The 19641-nt window shown below is 48.8% G+C and overlaps 8 non-coding genes across 8 annotated transcripts; 6 read left to right on the top strand and 2 right to left on the bottom strand.

Annotated features, from left to right (window-relative positions):
• Positions 1 to 7863: 7863 nt before the first annotated feature.
• On the bottom strand, positions 7864 to 7937 carry trnat-agu (transfer RNA threonine (anticodon AGU)). Its single transcript has one exon. It is a non-coding gene; the product is annotated as a tRNA-Thr (tRNA).
• Positions 7938 to 8279: 342 nt separating this feature from the next.
• On the bottom strand, positions 8280 to 8350 carry trnag-gcc (transfer RNA glycine (anticodon GCC)). The gene has a single exon. It is a non-coding gene; the product is annotated as a tRNA-Gly (tRNA).
• A 1010-nt stretch (positions 8351 to 9360) lies between these two features.
• Positions 9361 to 9524, top strand: LOC131119398 (U1 spliceosomal RNA). Its single transcript, XR_009126347.1, has one exon. It is a non-coding gene; the product is annotated as a U1 spliceosomal RNA (small nuclear RNA).
• A 717-nt stretch (positions 9525 to 10241) lies between these two features.
• On the top strand, positions 10242 to 10314 carry trnak-uuu (transfer RNA lysine (anticodon UUU)). The gene has a single exon. It is a non-coding gene; the product is annotated as a tRNA-Lys (tRNA).
• Positions 10315 to 10846: 532 nt separating this feature from the next.
• On the top strand, positions 10847 to 10924 carry trnav-uac (transfer RNA valine (anticodon UAC)). The gene has a single exon. It is a non-coding gene; the product is annotated as a tRNA-Val (tRNA).
• Positions 10925 to 11295: 371 nt separating this feature from the next.
• Positions 11296 to 11369, top strand: trnat-cgu (transfer RNA threonine (anticodon CGU)). Its single transcript has one exon. It is a non-coding gene; the product is annotated as a tRNA-Thr (tRNA).
• A 383-nt stretch (positions 11370 to 11752) lies between these two features.
• On the top strand, positions 11753 to 11824 carry trnae-cuc (transfer RNA glutamic acid (anticodon CUC)). Its single transcript has one exon. It is a non-coding gene; the product is annotated as a tRNA-Glu (tRNA).
• A 1079-nt stretch (positions 11825 to 12903) lies between these two features.
• Positions 12904 to 13067, top strand: LOC131119396 (U1 spliceosomal RNA). Its single transcript, XR_009126345.1, has one exon. It is a non-coding gene; the product is annotated as a U1 spliceosomal RNA (small nuclear RNA).
• Positions 13068 to 19641: the final 6574 nt, after the last annotated feature.

Raw genomic sequence — 19641 nt, 5'->3', positions numbered from 1 at the left:
CGAATTTTTTTATGGCGGTTCGGGACGTCGGACGGGACTTGACCGCGCACCCGCCTCGCCGCCGGCGTCACCCCCTCCTGGCGGAAATTTGTAAATGCCGTAAATCCCTTACCACTTATCCCATCGCCGCGGTTTTTCGTACGGCACGTCCGCGCGCCCGTCCGGACACGCGCGCGCCCCCGACCCGCGCGTACCCCCGACCGCGTCGGGGTGCTCGAGCCCGCTCATCACTGCTTGCAGTTTTAATTAGGGCTCGAGCACTGACCAGTGCGAAAGCCCTATTGTAATCGTAATGTTTATTATTATTATTATTATTATTATTATTATTATTATTATTATTCTGCCGATTCGACGGCCATTTTGAGGGCCTGAACATGCCCGAAAACTCACCAAATTTTGCAAGCGCGTCAGGTCTGCCGAAAATTTCGATCTGGTGGGGGTCCCGAAAACAATGTTCCAAAATTGACTCTCTAGCGCCACCTTTTATTTTAGAAAAAATTGGCCCCCGACACCAGTTTCACCTATCGTCACGAAACTTTGTGGAGACGTCTATCGTGACAGGACGGACCAAAAAGTCTCAAGAACCCATATTGTAAAACGAACAGGAAGTCGGCCATTTTGGATGGCGCCGGCCTTTTTCGGGCCAGAAGTTGGGGTCGTATCTCGACGAACTCCTCCTAGGGGGTTTGACCGAATGAGTCCGTTGTTGCATCAACGGACACTAGACGGATGGCCGACGTTAAATTGCGAAGGATTTTGGGATATTCCGTACGATGTGGGCGTGGCACGCCCCCAAATTTTGCCCTTTTTCATCTGCCCGGGCCTTGCACGCTGAGCGTAACTGTAGACGTGAATAACTTGCTTCCACATGGTCAGATCTTCATCATACTTGGTACATGTGATCATGGCCCCGCCCCGAAGGTCCCCGTAGGTCACTTCCTGATTTCGTCGCAGCGCCACCTATCGGCGACAGGCTAAAGGCGTGTCATCTACATGAGGCCTTTTCTGGCAGGAGATTCATCAGAGGAACACCGAGGTCACAAGGTCACTGCCTGACAGCCTGGTGAAGCCTGTTGATGGACCATGATGCAGGAAAAGCGCACGTGGTGGGCGTGGCCTGGCGGCGAATGCTCAGGCCTCGCCGTTTACAAAGAAAGGGTCATCATTCGCCCGCAGAAGGTCGCATGTGCTTGAAAACTCATAAGGGGGGGCAGATTCCAGGCCTGAGGGCCCTGGTGGGGCCCCCATTTGAAACCAAGCCAAATTGACTCACTAGCGCCACCTACAAGTTTTAAAATAATTATCCCCCGCCTCCCGTTGCACGTATGGGCATGATTTTCGGAGGAGACATCACTCGTGACAGGACGCACAAAAAAGTCTCAAGAACCCATGTTCAAAAACCAACAGGAAGTCGGCCATTTTAGGTGGCGGCGGCCATTTGTGGGAGGATGTAGGGGTCGTATCTCGACGAACTCCTCCTAGGCGGTTTGACCGAATGAGTCCGTTGTAGCATCAACGGACACTAGACGGATGGCCCACGTTAAATTGCGAAGGATTTTGGGCTGCTACTTAGGATGTGGGCGTGGCACGCCACCAAACTTTTACTTTAACCTTAACTTTTACCTTATCTGGCCCTGCCTGGTGTCTGGCCTTGCCTTGAAGCAATGTACATCAAAGTCAATACACAGTTTGACTGACAGACTGATGATGTCAGTCGATGGACTGTGATGTGTGTAAAGCACATGTGGTGGGCGTGGCCACGGCGAATGGTCAGCCTTCGCCATTGACCATCGAAGGCTCATATTTTGCCCGCAGAAGGTCACAGGCTGCTGAAATCTTACACGTAAGGTCAGAATCCAGGCCTGAGCGCCCTGGTGGTGCTCCCATGTGACACCAATCTAAGTTGACACACTAGCGCCACCTAGAAGTTTCAATTCATTATCCCTCGCCACCCGTGGCACGTATCACTATGATTTTCGGTGGAGACGTCTATCATGACAGGACGCACCTAACGCTACAGAACCCATGTTCAAAACACAGCGCCACCAACTGGTGGAAATGTATATCACCTGTAACTTCCTTCCACATGGTCGGATCGTCTCCAAATTTCTTTGGGTGGGTTCGGTCACCCTCCAGTCTGTGACTGTGTGTGTACATAGACTCTATAGCGCCACAACTGGTGGAAATGTATATCAGCTGTAACTTCCTTCCACATGGTCGGATCTGCCCCAAATTTTTTCTGGTGGTTTGGGATACCCTCCGGTCTATGACTGGGTGTGTACATAGACTCTATAGCGCCACCAACTGGTGAAAATGCATATCTGCCGTAACTTCCTCCCACTTGGTCCGATCTGCCCCAATTTTTTTCTGGTGGTTTGGGGTACCCTCTGGTCTATGACTGTGTGTGTACATACACTATAGCGCCACCAACTGGTGGAAATGTATATCAGCTGTAACTTCCTTCCATATGGTCGCATCAGCCCCAAATTTTTTCTGGTGTTTCGGGGTACCCTCTGGTCTATGACTTTGTGTATACATATACTCTATAGCGCCACCAACTGGTGGAAATGTATATAGCCATAACTTCCTTCCACATGGTCGCATCGTCTCTAAATTTTTTTTGGTGGTTCGGGGTACCCTCTCGTCTATGACTGTGTGTATACATAGACTCTCTAGCGCCACCAACTGGTGGAAATGTATATAGCCGTAACTTCCTTCCACATGGTCGGATCGTCTCTAAATTTTTTTTTGGTCGATCGGGTCACCCTCCACTCTTTGAATCTGCGTGTCCATAGACTCTATAGCGCCACCAACTGGTGAAAATGTATATCTGCCGTAACTTCCTCCCACATGGTCGGATCTGCCCGAATTTTTTTCTGGCGGTTCGGGGTACCCTCTGGTCTATGACTGTGTGTGTACATACCCTATAGCGCCACCAACTGGTGGAAATGTATATCAGCCGTAACTTCCTTCCGCACGGTCGGATCGGCACCTAATTTTTTCTGGTGGTTCGGGGTACCCTCCGGTCCATTACCGTGTGGGCGCATAGACTGGATAGCGCCACCCACAGGCGGAAACGTATATCCGCCGCAAGTACCTACCGCACGGTCCGATCGTCGCAAATTTTTTTATGGCGGTTCGGGGCGCCGGACGGGACGTGACCGCGCACCCGCCTCGCCGCCGGCGTCGCCCCCTCCTGGCGGAAAATTGCAAGTGCCGTAACTCCCTTACCGCTTATCCCATCGCCGCGGTTTTTCGTACGGCGCGTCCGCGCGCCCGTCCGGACACGCGCGCGCCCCCGACCCACGCGTACCCCCGACCCACGCGTACCCCCGACCCACGCGTACCCCCGACCCACGCGTACCCCCGACCGCGTCGGGGTGCTCGAGCCCGCTCATCACTGCTTGCAGTTTTAATTATTATTATTATTATTATTCTGCCGATTCGACGGCCATTTTGAGTGCCTGAACATGCCCGAAAACTCACCAAATTTTGCAAGCGCGTCAGGTCTGCCGAAAATTTCGATCTGGTGGGGGTCCCGAAAACAATGTTCCAAAATTGACTCTCTAGCGCCACCTTTTATTTTTGAAAAAATTGGCCCCCGACACCAGTTTCACCTATCGTCACGAAACTTTGTGGAGACGTCTATCGTGACAGGACGGACCAAAAAGTCTCAAGAACCCATATTGTAAAACGAACAGGAAGTCGGCCATTTTGGATGGCGCCGGCCTTTTTCGGGCCAGAAGTTGGGGTCGTATCTCGACGAACTCCTCCTAGGGGGTTTGACCGAATGAGTCCGTTGTAGCATCAACGGACACTAGACGGATGGCCCACGTTAAATTGCGAAGGATTTTGGGCTGCTACTTAGGATGTGGGCGTGGCACGCCACCAAACTTTTACTTTAACCTTAACTTTTACCTTATCTGGCCCTGCCTGGTGTCTGGCCTTGCCTTGAAGCAATGTACATCAAAGTCAATACACAGTTTGACTGACAGACTGATGATGTCAGTCGATGGACTGTGATGTGTGTAAAGCACATGTGGTGGGCGTGGCCACGGCGAATGGTCAGCCTTCGCCATTGACCATTGAAGGCTCATATTTTGCCCGCAGAAGGTCACAGGCTGCTGAAATCTTACACGTAAGGTCAGAATCCAGGCCTGAGCGCCCTGGTGGTGCTCCCATGTGACACCAATCTAAATTGACACACTAGCGCCACCTAGAAGTTTCAATTCATTATCCCTCGCCACCCGTTGCACGTATCACTATGATTTTTGGTGGAGAAGTCTATCATGACAGGACGCACCTAACGCTCCAGAACCCATGTTCAAAACACAGCGCCACCAACTGGTGGAAATGTATATCTGCCGTAACTTCCTCCCACATGGTCGGATCTGCCCGAATTTTTTTCTGGTGGTTCGGGGTACCCTCTGGTCTATGACAGTGTGTGTACATACGCTATAGCGCCACCAACTGGTGGAAATGTATATCAGCCGTAACTTCCTTCCGCACGGTCGGATCCGCACCTAATTTTTTCTGGTGGTTCGGGGTACCCTCCGGTCCGTTACCATGTGGGCGCATAGACTGTATAGCGCCACCAACAGGCGGAAACGTATATCCGCCACAAGTACCTACCGCACGGTCCGATCGTTGCGAATTTTTTTATGGCGGTTCGGGACGTCGGACGGGACGTGACCGCGCACCCGCCTCGCCGCCGGCGTCGCCCCCTCCTGGCGGAAATTTGTAAATGCCGTAACTCCCTTACCGCTTATCCGATCACCGCGGTTTTTCGTACGGCGCGTCCGCACGCCCGTCCGGTCGCGCGCGCGCCCACGACCCGCGCGCACCCCCGACCCGCGTGTACCCCCGACCGCGTTGGGGTGCTCGAGCCCGCTCATCACTGCTCGCAGTTTTAATTTTGTTAGTTATCACCCTTATATCCATTTGCTTAGACAACAGAAAGTGTTTGAATGTGCTGAAGAAGGAATGTTCCCGTGACCATGATCAGAGACCCCCAGTGACCCCCAGGTCCAGGAGGTGCCTGGATGCACCAACAGCGACTCTGCAGATGCTCATGTTAATCCCGCAAGAATGTGTCAAGATAAATAACTCATAAAACATTAAAAGTAATTGCTCTCACATACACACACACATAGACAAACAAATACAGCTCGTGCAACTGCCTTCTCCACCCCCCCCTTAGAGTTGCACGACCATGTAGTAGGGACCCCCGAAAGAGAATAAAAGGAGAGGAGTGTGAACTGCATACTCAGAGTGGAGCGGTATGTGGTTTCACTCTCCTCGCTGCGAGTAACTTTGAATATTGTTGTCTGTCTCTTCTGTATTTCTGTATTTAAGTGTTTTTACAAGTGTCACAGGAGCCTGACACTTTCACCTGACCACAGATCCGAATGGCATCCCTCTATATAAGCCCTCCAGGCTAAAGAGATGGAGGATCCAACGTGTCCACATTCTGCGCGGTTGCCTCAGTGATCCTGAGGTGGAAGGGGGCATACTGTACCGCCATGGAGGAACGATACAGTTAAACCACGTGCCAGGTGAGCGTGCAGCAGTCCCCGTCTGGATCCCCATCAGAGGCACGTCGCAGCAGGAGGGCTACCACTTCCACCAGGCCAAAAGGGTGACCGGCACGCAGGTGTCCCCAGAGCTGTTCCAGGCCCAGGCCATGACAGGAGTGTGTCGCTGGAACTATCAGTGTCTGCTGGACCTGAAACTGCCAGGCGTTTGTCTCCCGCCTGTTTTCGACCCTGCACTGATATGCTCCCTGAATGCTGTTTCCAGACGGGTCTTTGGCGAAGAAAAGTTTGTCCAGGTTTGGCCTGGAGTACAGGGAGCCAGAGTGTTGTTCGGTCCCTTTAGACTGGGACAAACATAAAACCAAGAAGGACCCCGGCCGCGCCACAAGTGCTCCTTCTCCAGGCATCCTGTCTGATCAAGGAGCTGGTCAGGGAGCAGAACCAGTGCAGCCTTCCTCCACACCTCCCACCAGGCTTTTCAACTTTGTTCCCCACTCTGTTCACCCTCTTCAAACTGCTACTGCGACTACGTCTAGTCATGTGGCCCCTATCCCAGCATCTGAGTTGGACAATAAAGCTTCTGTTTCTGAGCTTCAGCCACAGCCAGGTAAAAACTTATCTGAACTAATCATGTGTCCCCTTGTTCTAATAGTGTTGCATCTTGTTTGAACCAAATAACGAATGTGTAGCTCATGGTTTTCTTTGCCTAGAGCCCACAAGAAGATTGCCCATCCAATGTTCTCCGACTGCTGCCCGCACTGGACCAGTGAAGACTGGAGGGAGAGTATTTGTGTTGGACCACAAGCGCTGGCCGTCTCCAAAGAAGTCGGCAATTGACGAGCTCCTTAATAAACACCGTGGGCACGAGGACATGATCAAGCTTGTGGTTCGGGAGTATGGCACTCTTGTCCACAAGTCCAGCAAAGACCCCAACAACATGCTGCATCCAACATCAAAATTGCATATTTCCAAATACATAATACACAACAGTAAATTTCTCAATACATCATCTTCACTAAATACCAGCCCAGAGAAGCTGCAACATACACAGCAGCTTTGGCAGTTGCTAAGCACTACCTCTGCTGTGCCTGTCGTGACACTGCCTGCAGCTATGGTCATTCCACCATCACCACCACCACCACCACCTGCTCATACCCCATTGGAGCAGGAGCAACCACCTCCCGTGTCAAAAAAACTCAAACAAAAACATGTCTGTGCTGTTGTCAACCAAAATCAAAATATCAAGGGGATGGGACATCAATACATGACTTTTATCAGCGGGGCCCTGTCAGATACTTTTATTGCCCCACAAAAGTTTTCCAAAAATATGGTGCAGAAAGTCTGACAAACCCCAAGATGCCATTTCAAGAGTTCAGTCAAACAGACTTCTTCCAGCGAGAGCTCGATGATACAAGAAAGAGGGTGGAGGGAAAAACAGCAGAAGAAGAGGAAGAGGGAGGAATCTCCTCCACCCCCTGTCCGAAAGTGCCGGTTCTGCAGGATGCAGCTAAAGCAGGATCCGAACAGCCCCCACATCCACACTGGCTTTCCAGGGCAAGCAGGGAAGTACATCTACTGCCTCTACTACTAAGTCTTCTCTATCTGTAGAGAGAACGGGATGGAAAGAGAGATGAGCTGGAGGGAGTTCCAGGCCTCTCCTTTTTATGAAAAGGAGAAACAACGGCAGCAAAATAAATGAACATTTTTTTTTTATTATTCATAGCTTGTGATTAGTATTCATTTTTTATTTCTGAGAGTGTTTTTGAGTGTGGCATGGCAACCTGATAAATAAATATTCTTTGTTACATTGCATTGATTTTGTGTTTTATTTCAAGCACTGGTATCAATATAAGCCTGATAGTAATCATATAGGGATTAATTGGAAAAAAAATATATTGTGGAGAAGAAAATGGTGACTTGACTGATTTTTAGACGGGATTCGGACACCTGACTTCATTTCTCCGAAGTCTCTCTGCTTGTCTGACATCTGTCTCGCATCCTGATTGGCTGGCAGCAAATGTCAACAACACCCACGCGGCCCGCGCTTGGCAAGTGAGAATTCTACCACTGAACCACCAATGCCACGTGGGGACACACTGTAAGAGAAAAAAAATTCAACTGTCAAGTGGATGAGCCTCTGCAAAGTGGTGCTGAATGACAACACATCACAATGTCATACTCTTTGGATTCAAGCACCTTCTGGCGTAATGAGATCCACAACAATCATGTCAGCTGTGGATGCAACGTCAATTCGTTCTTGAAGGGCAAGTGACAAAAAGAAGTACATGGTTCACAAATCAGCTGCCAAAGTTTCACTGACCAAGCACCCAGGCACTGCTGGGATTTGAACCCAGGATCACCTGTTTACTAGACAGGCACTTTGACCAGCTTAGCCACAGTGCCGGCAGTGCATCTGGCACCAACACAAAAACAGTTCGCCAATGGGGAAAAATGTTCATACAAGGGAGGGAGTCCAAAGTCCAACAAATGTGTGAATTGAGAGTCCCTGGGTGGGCTCGAACCACCAACCTCTCAGTTAACAGCCAAACGTGCTGACCAATTGCGCGACAGGGAGTACAACAGCATGACTGCAGTCAGGTTTCACTAAGTGCTGTCCACCTTAACTCTCGGGTGGTCCGGTCTGTTACGTTTCAGGTGTCATTCTGAATACTGCCCTTTCGCAGGAAAAGAGCCTTTGTACTTTTTCAACATGAGCTCTAAAGAAAGGTACAAGCTGAGATATACTGCATTGGCCGGGAATCGGACCCGGGCCTCCCGCTTGGCAAGCGAGAATTCTACCACTGAACCACCAATGCCACATCGGGAAACACTGTCGGAGAACAAATTAAATTGTCGAGTGGATGTGCCGCTGCAACGTGGCGCTGAATGACAAAACATCACAATCACAACACACGCACGGGATGCCAGGGGAGGCCGAGTACTAACAGAGCTGAGCGAGAGGGCATAAGAAAAAAAATTGTGACCTTGTGGTGGTTACCCGACAGCACCAAGGATATGGCGCACGTCTGATGCGTAATGCATGCCAGGTGATGTTCATCTAGCGAGCGGACATTCTTGTGGGGGACAAGCTCAACAGTAGGAATGTTGAGAGAACTGACCAGTCCGCTATCAATGAAGTTCTCGTCCGCCCCAGAGTCAATTAATGCTGTGGTAGGAGAAGCTTCCCCCGCCCAGGATATCGTACCTTCCACCTGAAGTCGGCCCGCCAAAGCGGATGACGCAGCCGGTGTGGTTGGAGCGGGCAGTGCCAGCAGCTGGGGAATATCCCTGGTGGAGGAAGAGCGTTGGCGTGCTGGGCGAACTGGACAGCGGGAAATTGTGTGTAGGACTCCCACAGTACAGGCACAGCCACAGGCGTGGACGGTGACTCCTCTCCGCTGACGAAAGGCGACTGGCTCCCAGTTGCATGGGGACGACACTCCTGATGTCATCAGACGGCGCTCCGTGTCACGGCTGGTGTGTGTTGCTTTTTGTTGTTTTCTTGCCTGAAAGGACTTCTCGCTCGACCCAATTTTACTCTTGGCGAAACACTGATTTTTTTTCGCTAGACGTGGACAATATGTACACGAATATCGATACCAAGAGGGGCCTAGAAGCTGTCAAATACATATTTGATGAATACCCTGACAGGACAAGACCCCAGAAACAACTTTTACAATTATTGGAAATTAACCTCACTGGAAATGATTTTGAATTGTTGAATTGTTTGAATTGTTTGAATTGCTTGTTGTAGGCGACCTGATGAGACCACTACTCAGCATGTGACATGTGCGAGAGACTAGTCCGGGCGGGACCGGTGCAACTCATACTTACCTGCCAGGGGAGATACCATGATCAAGAAGGTGGTTCACCCAGGGCGAGGCTCAGCCATTGCACATGGGTTGAGCTGACCTCTGCGAATTCCCCAAATGCGGGAATCTCGACTGCTTAATTTGTGGTAGTGGGGGACTGCGTTCGCGCTCTCCCCTTATCCCGTGTTTAAAACAAGAGGCAGGCACAGCACCGCGCCGAGCTCCTTGGCTTGCGAGTGCAGCCAGACCGAGCAAGAAACGACCAGCCCAGCACTACCAATGCTTGCTGGAAAGGTCTGCCCGTGCACGGGAGACAACCAACCAGCCGTGAGGCCGATCTGCTCTCAGTCAGGAAACCTCAATGAGAAACGGCGAATTTGAAGCAGCAAGAATGAGCAATCCGCACCTCTGAGTAGGAGTTCATGGTTCTCACCTAAAAAAGGATAGCTTATAGCCGTAATCGTGTTGTTGTTTGTATTCTGTGTTTTGTCTGAGTCACGGCTGGTGTGTGTTGCTTTTTGTTGTTTTCTTGCCTGAAAGGACTTCTCGCTCGACCCAATTTTACTCTTGGCGAAACACTGATAATCCAGAACATAGCCTTAAACTGCAGGTGCATTAGTTGGAGGGCTCGTGGCCACCTGGTCACCTGAACAGGGACTTGAATCCCGGACACTCAGATCAAAAGTTTATTGTTCAGGTGATTGGCTCAACCTTTGTCTTGTCTGACCATTAACTCTTTTTGTCCAGAAGATATTAGGCTTGTCCATGTGGGCAGTTTAAGACCTCCGTCGATCTTGGAGGTGGCAATTTCGGGACAGGGGCTTCTTCATCTCTGCAAGGTCAAGTACAGTATGCCAGAAGATTTTGCCTTGTGAGTTGTCCTCATTCATCAAGCGCCTGGATAGCTCAGTTGGTAGAGCATCAGACTTTTAATCTGATTGTCCAGGGTTCAAGTCCCTGTTCAGGCGGAGAAGTGTAGACCCCACATTACCAGCATGGGGACATACCAACCCAAGATGAGAACACCCTGGGCCAGGTACACAGCAACACATGTGGCAGAAACACAGCTTCACCCTGGCCCCTCTTTTAGCCTCTACTGAAAAAGCGGAACACCACCTTTGCAGCTGAATCGCTCAGTCGGGCGAGTGCGAGAATTAAGATTTAAAGGTCCGTGGTTCAAGCCTGGGTTTGAGCACAATCCCTGTTTACGTTGCGACTTTGCCAATAGTTTGAAAATGCTTATTGGCAGGCTGAAAGGACCTTAACTTCATTCATCAAAGGGCCACCCCTCCAGACAACGTTAGAGGAGGTTACAAGCCAAACCTGTCAAGCCGTGATTGTGATTTCATGTTTTGTTGAAGAAAAGCCCATAATTTGTGGAACAATTTTCCCTACAAGGGAGAAACATTTGTCGATTTGGACAATTGTCAATATGCCCCCACTTTGGACACATCATCTTGTGTCATTGTTTGGCAACTGCTTCACCAGTCCCCTTAAAGGGCTCACCCTTCATAGTGTAGTGGTTAGCACGTTTGCCTTACATGCAAAAGGTCCCTAGTTGGAATCTGGGTGGAAGCAAGGCCGTTCAATTCCTTCTTTCACAAAAAAATCAAGGTGACAAATGGGAAAAAGGATATGTGCTTGATCCCTGAAGGTGTGTACACGGGCATCTGTCCCCAGTTTGGACACACAATCCATATTTCCCGGATGACTGATCGGGTGCGTCACTGGCCTGCACGAAGGGGCTCATAGGAAGGAGGTGGCCGCTGTGGTGTCGTTGCATGCAAACAACATCCTCATCCTTGACACAGCGAAGACCAAGGAGGAGAATAATCGTGGATTCGGTCCGCTTACACTGGCAGGATTTCACCAGTCCTGTTGAAAGCCTGGCCACTGGTGTGGTTTCCGTCATGCAGTGGTTCGCCTAACACTGAAGACACTCCTTTGCCGGCGCTGTGGCTTAGTTGGTCAAAGTTCCTGTCTCGTAAACAGGAGGTCCTGGGTTCAAATCCCAGCAGTGCCTTGCATATGTGTTTCAGCGACTCCATTTTTTTCTCTCCAACATTTCAAGTAAATGTTTTGAATCAGACGTCATGTTCTGTTGAAGAAATATCCATCATTTCTGATGTCATATGTAGCATAAATGTCATATGTACTACAATGCTCTCGACAAAGGCAAAAACATTGTGCATTTGGACATTTGCGGGGCTAAGAAAACAGACCACATTAGCAAAACAAAAGAGGTTCGGGTCTAACATTTAAGGGAAGCGCTCTACTATCTGAGGTAATTCCCCTGCTGCTGCAATGTTGGCAGAGAAGGTCCAGTCACAGAACTATTTTGGTTCCTTTGCTGGAGTACGTCAAAGTGACACTGTCTCTGCCTTGCTGAGTGCAGACATAAAGCAGTCCCTGGTGGTCTAGTGGCTAGGATTCGGCGCTCTCACCGCCGCGGCCCGGGTTCGATTCCCGGTCAGGGAATTGACATTTGGGTAGGTTTTTACTGGAGCTAGGATTTGTCTTCGGCCTCAGTCGAATGGTTGGGGTCATCTTGAAGCACAAACCGTTGTCATCCTGAAGCGACTGACAACAGAAATATAAACAAAACATGGACACACAATGGACAACACAATAAGACAAGGTCCTCGACTGAGAATGCTGTCAGGACTGGGTTTAGGGTGAGACAGAGCATTTGTCGGATGCTCAGGGATAGATCCTTGTTAGAATAAAATGTAGATAGAATGAATATAGCATCAGTTATCACCCTTATATCCATTTGCTTAGACAATAGAAAGAGTGTTTGAATGTGCTGAAGAAGAAATGTTCCTGTGACCCTGATCAGAGACCCCCAGCAACCCCCAGGTCCTGGAGGTGCCTGGATGCGCCAACCGCAACCCTGCAGATGTTCACGTTAATCCTGCAAGAACGTGTCAAGATAAGAACTCATAAAACAATAAAAGTAATTCCTCTCACATACACACACATACACATAGAGAAACAAATACAGCTCGTGCAACTGCCACCCCTAGAGTTGCATGACCATGTAGTAGGGACCCCCGAAAGAGAATAAATAAAGAGGAGTTTGAACTCAGTGGAGCGGCATGTCACTGGGTATGTGGTTTCACTCTCATCGCTGCGAGTAACTTTGAATATTGTTGTCTGTCTCTTCTGTATTTCTGCATTTAAGTGTTTTTACAAGTGTCACAGGAGTTTGAACCTGACAACCCACTGACTCACAACGACCTTGCACATCTACACGTGTCAGGGTTCAACATATTGGCCTCTCATGTTACATGGTGTGACTAGGGACGTGGAGTCAGTACTTCAGTCTCCGCATTGAACGTCTGCAGCAACTGCCCTAAGCCACTTGCTGCCGCTGCCTTAGCTCAGAATGAAGTCACAAGAGTGCCATACAGACTGACTCCTTGAGATAACCAGAGTCCTGTCTCTGAATTTGGACACAGGTCAAGTGGCTGGGCTTGTTGTGGGCGACCTGATGAGACAACCACTCAGCATGTGACATGTGCGAGAGACTAGTCCGGGCGGGACCGGTGCAACTCATACTTACCTGCCAGGGGAGATACCATGATCAAGAAGGTGGTTCACCCAGGGCGAGGCTCAGCCATTGCACATGGGTTGAGCTGACCTCTGCGAATTCCCCAAATGCGGGAATCTCGACTGCATAATTTGTGGTAGTGGGGGACTGCGTTCGCGCTCCCCCCTTATCCCGTGTTTAAAACAAGAGGCAGGTGCAGCACCGCGCCGAGCTCCTTGGCTTGCGAGTGCAGCCAGACCGAGCAAGAAACGACCAGCCCAGCACTACCAATGCTTGCTGGAAAGGTCTGCCCGTGCACGGGAGACAACCAACCAGCCGTGAGGCCGATCTGCTCTCAGTCAGGAAACCTCAATGAGAAACGGCAACAAGACAGAGAAAGGGGCATCGGCAACCATTTCGATTGATCTGAGTCTAAAGTTCAAGGTTTGCTCGCAGGCAAATTTGAAGCAGCGAGAATGAGCAATCCGCACCTCTGAGTAGGAGTTCATGGTTCTCACCTAAAAAAGGATAGCTTATAGTCGTAATCGTGTTGTTGTTTGTATTCTGTGTTTTGTCTGAGTCACGGCTGGTGTGTGTTGCTTTTTGCTGTTTTCTTGCCTGAAAGGACTTCTCGCTCAGCCAAAGCAAAGCCAGGTAAAAACGTAATCATTTGTCCCTTTGTTGGAATAGTTGCATCTTGTGCCTGTAGTGACACTGCCTGCAGAGATGGTTATTTCACCACCACCACCTGCTCATACCCCGTTGGAGCAGCAGCAACCACCTCCTGTGCCAAAAAACTCAAACAAAAACCATGTCTGTGCTGTGGCCAACCAAAATCAAAACATCAAGTGGATGGGACATCAACCACGACGTTCATCAACAAGGCCCTGTCAGATAATCTTAGTGCTGCAGAAGGTCTGACAGACCCTAAGATGCCATTTAAAGATTTCAGTCAAACAGACTTCTTCCAGCGAGAGGTGGATGAGACAAGAAAGAGGGTGGAGGAAAAACAGCAGAAGAAGAGAAAGAGGGATGAATCTCCTCCACTCCCTGTCCGAAAGTGCCTCTGCAGGATGCAGCTGAAGCAGGGCCGGAAAAGCCCCCGCATCCACACTGGCTTCAGAGAAGTACATCTACTGTCCTGCCAAAGTGTTCTCCATCTATAGAGAGCACAGGATGGAAAAAGAGATGAGCTGGAGGGAGTTCCAGGCCTCTCCTTTCTATGAAAAGGAGAAACAAAGGCGGCAAAATAAGTGAACAATGTGTATATTCATTATTCATAACTGCTTACATGTAGATTTTTTTATTATTATTGAGAGGGTTCTTGAGTGTGGCAACCTGATAAATAAATATTCTTTGTGACATTGCATTGATTTTGTATTTTATTTCAAGCACTGGTATCAATATAAGCCTGATAGGAATAATTTGTAATTATATAGGGATTAATTGGAAAAAAATAATATTGTGGAGAAGAAAACTGTGACTTGACTGCTGGCTTAGACGGGATTCAAATACCTGACTTCATTTCTCCAAAGTCTCTCTGCTTGTCTGACATCTGTCTCGCATCCTGATTGGCTGGCAGCAAATGTCAAAAACACAAGCGCGGCCCGGCCAACGCTCTGACCAATTGCACAGAGACTACATCAGCATCAATGCAGTAAGGTTTCAATAAGTTTCTACTTCTGACAGAAATGTGCAAATACTCAAGTGCTGTCCACCTTAACTGTCAGGTGGTCCGTTCTCTTACTTTTCAGGTGTCATTCTGAGTTCTGCCCTTTCGCAGGAAAAAGAGCCTTTGTACTTTTTCACATGAACTCTAAAGAAAGGTACAAGCTGAGATACACTGCATTGACTGAGAATTGGACCCAGGGCTCCCGCTTGGCAAGCGAGAACTCTACCACTGAACCAACAATGCCACATGTCGGAGAAAAGTGGCTGAGCCTATGCAAAGTGGCACTGAATGACAAAACATCACAATGTCATACTCTTTGGATTTAGCTCCTTCTGGCGTAATGGGATCCACAACAATCATGTCAGGTTTGGATGCACCGTAGACTCGTTTTTGAAGGGCAAGTGACAAAAAGAGGTACGTGGCTCAAAATTCAGCTGCCAAAGTTTCACGGACCAAGCACCCAGGTACTGCTGGGATTTGAACCCAGGATCTCCTGTTTATTAGACAGGCACTTTCACCAGCTAAGCCATAGTGCCAGCTGAGCATGTCAACCTGGCAATGCTGCCTTTACTCTTCTAGACAGTAACTGCTTGCACTGTTGAGACAACAGCATTTGTCGTGTGTCATTCGGTCAGCAGGTGGGGAATCCCGTATATATTTGGCACCGATACAAAGGGTTTACCTATTGGGAAGAATGCAAGGGCTCTCCAAAAGAGTCCAACATAAGTGTCACACGAGGGTCTGGAAATGGTCCCTGGGACTGACACAAATAACTAGGTTGTTAATCTGGACTAACATAACATAATACCCACATGGGAAACAAAACGCAGAGTGTGTGAATGCCTTTTAAAAAGTGGCCTCTGGAGGGTCAGGGTGGCCGAGTGGTCGAAGGCGCTGCCTTCAGATTGCAGTCTCGAATGAGGCGTGGGTTCGAATCCCACTAGTGACAGCTTCTTGCATCTTGAAGTGGCGTCACCCTTCCTTCTAGAGTGGCCGAGGCTGTTACTCCTGGGCAGTAAACCAGGGGTGCTTTTCAAAATGTCTGCTGCTGAAAAGTGTACAAAGAAGACCTATTGTATCCCGGGGTCTTGCATTTCTCCTGAAAACAGGCTTTGTATCTCAACATGACCTCTGATAAAAAAAAGTATGGAAATACCAGTAGAGGACTGCTGGAATTGGAACCAATGAGCCCCTCTTTGCTAGGCATGTAATTTGACCAACTAAAGCATCGTGCCTGTGAAGCATGCAAACTTGACTTGAATGGTGCCTTTAGTAGAAAAGGAAATCCTGTGCATCTGGCACGGACACAAAAACAGTTCACCAATGGGGAAACATGTTCATACAAGGGAGGGAGACCAAAGTGTCAATTGTCACCAGCGAAACACCCTCGAGAGGTAAACAAAACAGCATGTCAAAGCAGAGCGTCAACAATCCTCTCAGTCACCAAGACTGCAAGGAACAGATCAATGGGGGCAGTGGACCCCATTATCCTCTACCCAAAATTTAGACCACGAGTGCAGAGAATGCGGACCGTGAAGGAACAACAAAAGCCCCCGTCGACAACACCCTGCCCCTCATAACCCCCCGGCCCCATAACTAACAGCGCAGAACCCAGTGAACTGCGAAACACCCCCATCAAGGCAACCAACCGACCAGGTAAAGGTAAAGAAAACAGCATGGCACGGAGAATGCGGTCTGTTAAGGATGAGTTAGTCGATTTTAGCTGGAAACATTTGATGCAATGGTGTCCTGTGGTCGATTAGCTCAGTTGGTCAGAGCGTGGTGCTAATAAAGCCACGGTCATGGGTTCATTGGAGGAAGGAAAGAAATCGGGGCACAAACACCAGTCATGTTCTCGGTCGGTAACCTATCACTCACGTCGGGTCCACCGCACCACTACCAGAGGTCAGCCCTGAGGAGCGACCAGAAGAAGGCATCCACCAGTAAGGTAGAATTACACTAAGAGGTATTAATGCCGGGTTGTACAAATCGGGAACCTGTGGACATAAATTTACCGTTCGCCACTGTGCTGCTGAATATAAGCTTACCTTTGACATCTGTAACCTCGGGGTGCGCGAATGGCCTACAATTAGCCAATAAAACAAAGGATTCCTTGTAGAATTTAGGCAATCAATCCCGCTACCTCTCACATGCAAAGCAAGCGCTATACCATTTGAGCTAATTCCCCTGCTTTTCCTGAATTGGCAGAGAAGGTCCAGTCTCAGAACTATATTGGTTCTTGAATTAACTCAGAGCAAATGACTACTGGATCGTGGGAGGGAGCAAAGCAGTGGCTCAACATATTTGAAAGTGCATCCCATGCCGGAAAGCTCGATGAGCCACAGAGGAACAAAAGATGGCTGACTTACCTCAAGACCACATTGAGCCTTCTCCACCAATTACCTATGGTGGCATGGATTGTTTTGGCCCCTTTCACACAAAACAAGGGCGTAAAGAACAAAAACAGTACAGTCTACTATTCACTTGTCTATGTTCTGGAGGTGTTCACATAGAGATGCTGGAGGACTTGACCACTGACTCATTCATCAATGCCCCAAGATGCTTCATTGCCATCAGAGGTGCTGTTTGGCACATCCGATCAGATCAGGGAACATACTTAGTTTGAACTAAAAATGAAATGGAAAAGTCTCTAAAGGAAATAAACACAGAAAGAGTAACAGAATACCTGGCAGACAAGCAATGCAACTTTGTCATAAATGCAAGCCATATGGGAGGTGTTTGGGAGCGCCAGATCAGAACCATCAAAAGCGTGCTCATTTCAGTCCTAGCAAACAGTGCTGGCAGGTTGAGTGACAGTTCCTTGAGAACCTTTCTTTAGGAAGCCATGTCTGTTGTGAATAATCACCCTCTTACTGTGGACAATGTAAACAACCCATGTGTCTGGAACCACTGACACCTAACCACCTGATTACCATGTAGTCATTTATTCCCATGCCACCACGTGTTTCCAAAATGGCACTGCTGTCAAGTCAAACCCTTGTCCAAAATAATTTAGATAAGGCAGACAGGAAAAAAAAAAATAAAAAGATAAATAAAAATAAAAAATACTTTTCATGGCCCTCATTAAGGGAATAATAAATTTTCGTTGCAATTAGCACCTTATTTTACTAAATTAAACACGGGAGATCAGGTGGGGAACATCTAAACCGGAAGTGGGAATCAGTTTTAAGCGCACCTGGGCGTCTGCATTAGGGCACTTCCTTTCTCAGCAGGTAAGGCTGCAGACAAGTGGTATCGAGAAGGTAGTCAGAACTGCACCCCAAACCTTGCGCAAACTGGAGCTATACAACACTGAAGAGGCAGCCGGTAAGAAATTCCTTTTAATATTAGCGCTGTGGTTTAACGCACCCGTGCCACGTAAGGCACGGCTTTTTTTTGGATGTGATGGCCGCTGGTGACGCGCGCCTCACTTTAGTTATTGGTACTAGATTAAAAGTATTAACACGGTGCAATTAGTTAGAAAGTGGGGTCTGGAACACCGTCGATCGCCTGTGTCGCGTAGGTGCACACGGCGGCTCGCGGTGGTTCATTTAATTGGCACCAATTGAGCTGATCAGCGAGCTTTGGGCATCGAAGGAACGCGCTATGCTCATTTCTTTTCAGTGGGCCTATATTATTTAGAGCTTTTATAATAATAATTTTAGTTACGTGGCAAGATGGGGGCAATGCAAATGGTTTAATAAATAGATCAAATAAAATAACGAAATAATGAAGTAAAGAATAAGTTAATAAATGCAGGTTAAGGGGACAAAATTATTCCAACCGTTGTTAAACTGTTTAATGGTTAATATACTGCTGAACATGATTTATATCTTATATAAATACTTGCATATGTATATTATTGAGCATATTATATATATTTAGAAATATGTATATTGTGTATACTTATACTTTCCCCTTTTTTTTTGTTGAAGGTTTTCACCTATGCACTATGTGCTACACTGCTGTGCTACACTACGCTGTGCTGTGCTGTGCTGTGCTGTACATTGTCACAACAAGACTTGTGCCTCACCAAATAAAACCCAAAAACAGCGAAAGCATCGAGTGAATCCAGTCTTTCCTCAGTGTGGCTACTCAGACCCCCTTTTTCAAGTTCAGGGGATGCGCAAGGCAAGAAGGAACTTGACAGCTGCGGACGGCTGCCTTGGTGTGTTGGTCCTCCAGCACCTGGACTCCGCAGGAACCTATGCTAGGATCCTGTTTGTGGACTTCAGCTCCGCCTTCAACACCATCCTCCCAACTCTGCTCCAGGAGAAGTTCTCCCAGCTGAGCGTGCCTGACTCCACCTGCAGGTGGATTACAGACTTCCTGTCTGACAGGAAACAGTGCGTGAAGCTGGGGAAACACATCTCAGATACAAAAACCGTCAGCACCTGATCCCCCCAGGGCTGCGTTCTTTCTCCTCTGCTCTTCTCCCTGTACACAAACAGTTGCACCTCCAGTCACCAGTCTGTCAAGCTCCCAAAGTCTGCGGACGACACCACTCTCATCGGACTCATCTCTGACGGCGACAAGTTTGCCTACAGGTGAGAGGTTGACCATCTGGTGACTTGGTGCAACCTGAACAACCTGGAGCTCAACGCCTTAAAAACAGTGGAGATGGTTGTGGACAACAGGAAGAACTCAGCCTCTCCTGTCCCCATCACCCTCTGTGACTCTACGATTGACATTGTGGAGTCCTTCCGCATCCTGGGTACCATCATCTCCCAGGACCTCCAGTGGGAGCCGAACATCAGCTCCCTCATCAAGAAGGCACAGCAGAGGATGTACTTCCTACGTTCCTATGGCAGCTGAAGAAATTCTTCCTGCCAAAGACAATGTTGGTGCACTTCTACAGCTCCATCATTGAGTCCATCCTCATCTCCTGCAATCTCCCGTCCCTCCAGGATCTGTACGCCTCCAGGACCCTAAGGCGTGCAGAAAAGGATTGTGGCCGATCCTTCTCAACCCGGACACAGTCTCTTTGAGAGGAGGCTGCGGTCCATCAGGACCAAAACCTCACGCTGTGGGCGACAGCCGGCGACCTAAATTTCCCGGACTTGCCAGCAAGGGAGGTCCTAAATGAACAGC

This window comes from Doryrhamphus excisus, unplaced genomic scaffold, assembly GCF_030265055.1.
Source record: "Doryrhamphus excisus isolate RoL2022-K1 unplaced genomic scaffold, RoL_Dexc_1.0 HiC_scaffold_26, whole genome shotgun sequence".
NCBI lineage: Eukaryota > Metazoa > Chordata > Actinopteri > Syngnathiformes > Syngnathidae > Doryrhamphus > Doryrhamphus excisus.
The sequence above is the reverse complement of the archived record's forward strand: the minus strand, read 5'-3'. Positions and strand labels throughout refer to the sequence as shown.